Here is a 7,639-nt window from a genome sequence, read left to right as displayed (position 1 = left end):
TATCTGATGTCCTTGGCACTTGCCCAGCCTGTGGAGGGATCCTCTCAGGAGTGAATTGCTAATCCTTAGGGTAGACGCACTGTGTGTTCACTAAGGCCTCTTTCAGGGCTCTGTTTCTCTAAATGGATTCTTCTGTGGCTTCTTTGCTTTTGGTCCATTTCAAAAGGTAGTATGACAGATTGTATTTTTCAGAAATGGCTGCAACAATAGCTTCCTTCAGACATGTTTTTCCACAATGTGGTCTTGATACTCCTCATTCTACCCACCCCCAACCTAGACTTTGGATAGGTTTATGACTGCTTGGACCAGTATAGAGTATGACAGAAATTCTAAGTTTAAGTCATAAATGAAATGCAGGTTTTGCCCTCTCCCTTTTTTTCCTGGAACATTCACATTTGGAGCTCTGAGCTACCATATAAAAAGTTTGACTACCCCAAGGCCACTATGCTGTGAGGAAGCCAAACCATGTGAGGGTGCTCCAGTAGACAATCCTGGTTTTTGACTCAACTCAGACATGTAAATGAAAGAGCCTTCAGATGATTCCAGTGCCCAGACTCTACCCCCAGCCTTTGATTTTTCCACCTGAGGCCCAGACACCATGGAGCAGAGCAGAGATGAGCCCTCCCCACTGTGCCCTACCCTAAAAGCCTGACCACCCCCCGAACCTGTGAGCATTGTTAAACGGTTGTTTCAAAACATTAAGGTTTGTTTTTAATCCTTCCATATTCTTTATTGTGGTAAAATATACATAATACAAAATTTACAATTTTTTAAGTGTACAGTTCAGTAGTATTAAGTACCAAACCACTGAGTTTTGAGGTCATTTTAAAATGCAGCAGTAATAACTGGAACAGGCAAAACCCTGGCTATATTTAGAATAGAGCACACGAGCTGATTTATTAGTAAAGGCTGATTTATTAACACCTGGCTGGGCTTAGTCAGATGCACACCTGGTACGTGGGAGTGGGCTTGTATTTGAGTATTTGCCTCTGATCTGTTCTCTCTGGGGGCTGCCCCCTTATGAGTCCTTGATGGTGCCTGGTGCAGAGTGGGTGCTTTATAAATATTTATTAAATGAATGAAGTAAATGATAGAAGCTGGAACAGGGCGCTGGTTACTTTGGGCCTGCTAAACTTATACTCTTTTACTGGGCTTATATTTGACATTCTGCCATTTCAGCCTGAGCTGTGAATTACCCTTAAAAATGAAAATCTAACTACAGTTGACATTATTAGTTCCTTCTAACATGAATTGAAAGAGATTGAGCTTCAGTAGTTCCATTTCTAAGCCTGATTCTTGGGAACACTGATGAGCATATTTAACCCCAAGAAGTCTCTTTGCCAGAGGCCAGAAAAAAAATGTGCTTTGTAGCATGTTGGTTATTCTTGGAGCTAAAAGTCCCTGAGGATTGGCCCAGGCTGATGCCAGGCTCCCATTACACCGTTGAGCTCAGGGCCAGGTATAATTAGGCTCATAAACATGATTTCTTATTGGCCTTAAGCACTGAAAAGGGAAGTATGTGGTCCCCCCTCCCCCATTACACAAGGCTCTGTTTCTTGCCCCTCCTACAGCTAACCCTGCAGTATTAGCTGATAAGGAGAGGAAGGAATAACAATAGCCACCAGTTCCTAAATGCCAGAGACTCCTACTACAAACAGATTTTACAGTGACAAAATTGGGTGTTTAAAAATGCAACTTTATTTTTCTAGAACTGAATTTTATTTAGATTTTCATGAGAACAGGAACCATAAGGGGTTTTTTGTTTCTTAAACCACAATAGTGTAAAAATGTAGCGTGGTGCCTGGCACAATAAATGCCAATAAATATTTGTTGAATAAAAGAAAACGATATCAAAGTTCTAAACTGAAGTCCAGAGACATCAGGCAACTTGTCCAGTGTCACATAGTAAATGGCAATATACTGTCCTGACTTTTAGCACAGAATCCTTTCCTCTATGCCGCAAATTTTCTGGTAAATTCATTCATTCATTCATCTGTCAGGACTCTTGGATGCAAGTGACAAATAACCCAAGTCTAATTGCCATAGGCAAGAAATGGAATTTAGGTGCTCTGACGACTCAAAAATGCAATGACATAAATGGCTTCAGACTCAGCTGGATCTAGGGGCTTAACCCATGTCATCAGGATTTGACCTTTCTCCCATCTTCTGTCTCCATCTTCCAATGTGTTGGCTAATTTCAGGCCTTCAGCAGCTTCCAGCTTGCAGTATCCTTACTACTTACAGTCCTAGCAGAAAAGCATTGCCTTTATCCCTGCTTCTGTCATTTGTCTCCTCAGTTCTGGAATGGTCACTTGCCCATTTCTGAACCAGTCACTGTGGTCAGGAGAAGGTGATGTTTTGCTTGGCTGGGCCTGAGCCATGTGTGCAGCTCAGGACCCAGGGAAGGAGTCAGACCTTCAATGGAGCACATAGGTGAGAGTGGGGAAAGTTCTTTAGAAGAAAATGGAGGTGCTGTTCCCAGCAGTGGGCTGGCAAGAAGAACTGCAGCTCACGACACTCATCAAACCTTTTCTCTGCTATCCTTGCCCAGAGCTCTGTCTGGGAAACAGTGAGCTACAAAGATGAATATGTCCTCCCCTGCCTCCCAAGGATTTTATTCTCTAATGGAGGATTAGAGGTGTAGAGTAGAGGGAAAACTAAGTAAGATGTGCAAGCAAATGTGGTTGCAGCAGCCTGATGGGTGACTCACTCTGTTCCCTGTCCAGTTGCTGAGTGACAACTGAGGTTTCTGACCACTTAACTTCCAACAGAAGCTCCGCATCTCCCCAGTCCCCTCCTCCTTGATGCCACCACCATCTTCGCCTCTTAGAATAACTCCTTTCCCCAGGTTCAGGTAGTGGTTCTGCCTCACCTGGCTTCTGAGCAGCACTGAGAACAAATTCAGTGTTTGTCTTCTAGTGAAATTTCAATCCCATAAGCTTTCTAACTCCAGTTCTACCTGAGTTTTCTGCTCCAGTTTCTCTCTGGGTGGCCACCCAGGGGTCACAGTCCCAGACATGAGGCTGGAGCAGTGTGAGCGAGGAGACAGGTGGCAAGGTGGTGGGCAGCCAGAGGGTGACAGTCTTGCAGTTCATGGTAGGGAGGCTGGGGGCTGTCACCAGGGGGCCATGACAGACACATCTCACATATGTTTTCATGTCATTTGATCTCCTCTGTGTAGAATGTGTGATTGGGCCAGAGTGAGTGTGGGGAGAATCATTAGGAGGCTATTGTACTGGAGGCTAATCTAGGGGGAGTTGATGTGACTTGGACTAGAGGGTGGCTGACTGTGGGATGGAGAGACGTGGGGAAAGATGCCATTTCCTGATGGGAGGGTCTGCAAAGAATTGGTGGCTGTATTTAATTTATCACATAGAAGACTGAGGCCCAGACAGAGGATGTGACTGATCCAAAATCACACAACATGTAAGGGTCAAAATGGGGGTCAGAGCCTGAGTCTTCCAACTTCAGTCTTATGTGGTTCCCCCCACACCCACACAGCCCCTTCTGGCAGGGAAGGCAGAAATGTGTGCCCAGGGAAGAGTGATGCTTTCACCAAAGTCCCAGATGAAAGAAATCAATCACATCCCTGCCATCTCTAGCTCCGCCTAGGTGGCATGAAGAGATTTTTGAAGAGAGGGAACTTTATTTCCATTTTCCTGAGACCAGGGATTGGGAAAAGAATCCAGTTCTTCACAAGAAGCAGAGAAAGGATTGGTGGGACACAGGTTATGATTTCCCCCTTAAGGACGCCAGTGGAGAAAAGACTTGACTTTATAGGCACCTGAAGACGCGAGCTAGGCTCCTCCAGCCAGCCTTTGCAAATGTCTGTTGTCACATAAATCAGGCTGAACGCATGTGTTTGTCTAGTACACCAGACTGTGCCTGGCTCAGCTTAGTATTAGCAGAGCTTGGTGGAGAATACATGCAAAATAAATATTTGAGGAAGAAATGTAAGAATGACAATGCTGGACCCCTGTTAAGGATGGAGTGAGTAGAACGATGCAGTTGTTGCCTGGCTATGAGACATCACAGACGCAGAGAAGCTTTCAGATTCTAATTACAGGGTTTGTAAGTACATATTCATTGCTGTATCACCAAGCCTAGCACAGAGTAGGTGCTCAGTCAATATTTAGTGAATGAATGAGTAAGGGAGTGAATGAGTCAGCCTTCTCCGTCCGTCCCTCACTTAGGAGGGAAATTCACGCTCTTCTCTGGAAACAATTTTAGAAAGCCCTCAACGTAGAGATGTGGCTCCACCTAGTGGACACTCCAGGATTGTGCCTGGAATTTGAACTTTTTTCCCCCCTACTGAATGTAGGGGTGTGGCTCCACCTAGTGGACACTCCAGGATTGCACCTGGAACTTGAACTCCCCCCCCCCCTTGTTCTTGAACTGTATAGTTTCTCTACTTACTAGTGCCCACTTCACCCAGTTCAGCACAGACCACCATGTATGCAGCCTAGCCCTGCAGGTGAGCAGAGCCTATCTGCAGCTCTGAAATGGGCAATTTGAGAAAGATGCTGTTAAGGGAATGGACAGGACCAGTTGTGTGAAATGGCTTAGAGCCATGGATGTTGTGACAAGAATGCTGAACTAGGTGTCCAGAGGCCCATCACTGGTTAGCTGTGTAGCCTTGGGCAATGCACTTGTTCTCTTTGAGCTTCAGTTTTATCATCACACAGCTGTGTACCCCTTGTACCCCCTCACTAATCCTCAGATCCCAACATGGCCTCACTGGCCACGGAGGGACCCCGTGTCACAGCCGAGGAAACTGGTTTTAGATTAAGTGAGGAGCCCAAGTCCTCATGGCCAATGAGGGTCAGAATCAGGATTTGAATTCAGATCCATCTGACTCCAGTGTGTGTACTGCTGGTATCACATGTGCTTTTGAAAGTCACTCCATGGTCTTCTTGAACCTGTGTCTCTCCTTTTGAGAGGCTGTGTATCAAGAGTTATGGGTATGGCCTCTGAAGCTAACCCCCTCAGTTTGAATCCTGATTTTACTCACGTACCTGCTTCTAAGAACATATCTACTTATAAAGTATGTAACCTTTGGCAAACCACTTAATTTCTCTCCATTTTGGATTTCCCATCTGTAAAATGGGATTGACAGCAGCAAAGGATATTGCTTTATGTATGTACTTAACTCAGAATACTATGCAGGACACCCAGTAAATATTTATATGTTTTCACTATAAATATATAGTTATGCATATACATATAACTATTATTTTCTGCTTTTGAACTCTTGCTGCTCCTGACATAACCTCACAGAGCTGTAAATTTAGATCTTTAATATTTTTCCAAGTAAAGTATATTTATACACAAAGACACACTGACAAGACTAAAGAGAAGAAAACTTTCACTGTGCACCTATAAGGTCATATTCCATTATGGGACAACCTTACCTATAGGGCAGTATGAAGTACTATGTGAATTTTATAGATGTTGTGAATGGTTCAAGTATACTGTGTTCCATTATTTGGGGGTGGAAGTATTAATTTCTTATATACAAATATTTAAAATAAATGAATATTTTTATAATCTTATTTTCACTTTTCTTCATTTTTATACTTGGAACTTCTGGAATGGACATGACCTGGGTTTCTTTTGACCTTCCAGAAAATCTGATCTATGCCAAGTACCAGGATTGGAAGAAGCTAAACCCCAGAAATTCCTTTGGAGACTAAAATATAAATGAGGGGGCTCAGCTCTCCAAGGAGGCCTTATGGTGACACAACTGAGGTGGTCGGCCCTGGCTCTTGGGTATGGAGCAATCTGCACTCATCACTCAAGTCTGTCATGCTGATTTTCCTGGGATCCAACGAACTACCCAGATCTCTTCCATACCGCCGCGCTGAGCAGTGAATGGAAACTCACACCTCTCTCCCTAGAACAGAGCTTCTCAACTACTGACATTCAGGGCCAGAAAATTCTGCTGTGGAAACTGTCTTGTGCATTTAGGACGTTTAACATCATCCCAGCTCTGCCACCAGATGCCAGCAGCACCGCTCCCTCAGTTATGACACCAAAAATGCCTCCAGACCTTGCCAAATGCCCCTGGGGCATCATCACAGCCCCCTTCCCTTTTGAGAACCACCGCCAAAGGGTAAATGGAGAGTCACAAGGCAGGTGGTTTGCTAAACCAAGTCCCAATTGTATGGTTATTGCCCTTGATCAGATATTTTTGGAAAAGTCCATGGTAATGGTTTGTGTATGCAGGCAGTTGGGTTGGGAGGTTGGCCTTGGATTATCTGGATGATTAATCAATTTTCCTTCTCCAAGCTGCATTGTAGGCAGGGCCTTGATCTCCTTTGGATGAAAAGAATTGCTTTTGCAAAAAAAGCAGTTTTGCAAAAAGCAAAAGATCATGTTTCATTAAGAGGTATATAGAGACATAATCTATGAAATCCTAGGAGTTTGGGGCATTCTGCAAACATCAGTTTCTTGTTATAACTTTTAGACTCTCAAAGGACATTCCTAAGGAAGACATTTCAGATTGCAGACTCTCCTTCCCCCAATTACTGCAGTCCATATACCACTGAAACATACCCTTTCAAGCTGTTCACTTTTCCTTCCCTTCAGTCCCCTTCTCTGCTCTTGACCCTTGAGTGGCCTGTCCGTCCCACTTGGGACACAAGCTGCTTTTGGCAAACCTCATGCATGCTTATGTGGTTTTATAAAATGCCCTTTGTTTTCTGTGACATCTCGCCCCAGAATGGAGTGATTTATATCTAATGCTTGGTAAAGAAATTAATTCCTAAAGTTGTCAGCAGAAAACAGGTGGCTGGAAAGGACAATTGCTTATACAGTGTTCCAAAGCTTTCTTCACAATGTGCCCCTGGTGAGAGACAGCAGGAAAGAAGCCACCCAGCGGGAAGGTAATGTACCAGACATTCACAGAGGGCTTGAAAAACATCTCACACCTCTAGTTAGGGGAGAAGTGATTGGCAGTAACAGGATGCACAAACGACTATCACAAAATGTCTCTGAGACCATGGAGGTCTTAAAATGACTTATTAGAGCTGAACAGATAAAACATTTTAAGGGTCTTCTTCCATGTCCCACCCTGGTCCATTCCCCAAGTCCTGACCACCTATAGATGGTCTTTTCAGGCATGTTTTGTAGCAACCTTTGCAAGATGCCTGGTGCAATCACAGCGGCCTGGGAGACTAGGGCAGTATCTCAGACCCCAGTGTGCTCAGCAGTCACCTGGACCTCTAGTTAAAATGCAGATTCCAGGGCCATAGATCTGGGGTTGGGGGTGAGAGTCTGCAGTCCCTACAAACATAATGAGGCTGACCCTGCTGTCTGTGGAGCCCACTCAGAGAAGCAAGGGAGTAGAACACTTCTTTTAGAAAAAGCTACACACGCTTACAAAGATGGAGGAGCAGTGGTAGAGCAGGGTTCCCAGACTTGTCCAAAGTTGCCAACAACAGCCAGAGTGAGTGAAATGCGGAGCTGGCGCTCAAGTCTCTCCTGTGCTGTTTCACTCACTCCAAGTAGAAGCAGCAGCAGAAGGAGCAGCAGCTGGACTGTAACTTCCTCACTGGACAATGAAAGGATTTCACCCAACAATACAAATCCTCAGTTCATGCCGCCTCCTGCCTGCCATCCACTCCCCTCCCCTAGCACA

Source organism: Camelus dromedarius, chromosome 11, assembly GCF_036321535.1.
Source record: "Camelus dromedarius isolate mCamDro1 chromosome 11, mCamDro1.pat, whole genome shotgun sequence".
NCBI lineage: Eukaryota > Metazoa > Chordata > Mammalia > Artiodactyla > Camelidae > Camelus > Camelus dromedarius.
The sequence above is the reverse complement of the archived record's forward strand: the minus strand, read 5'-3'. Positions refer to the sequence as shown.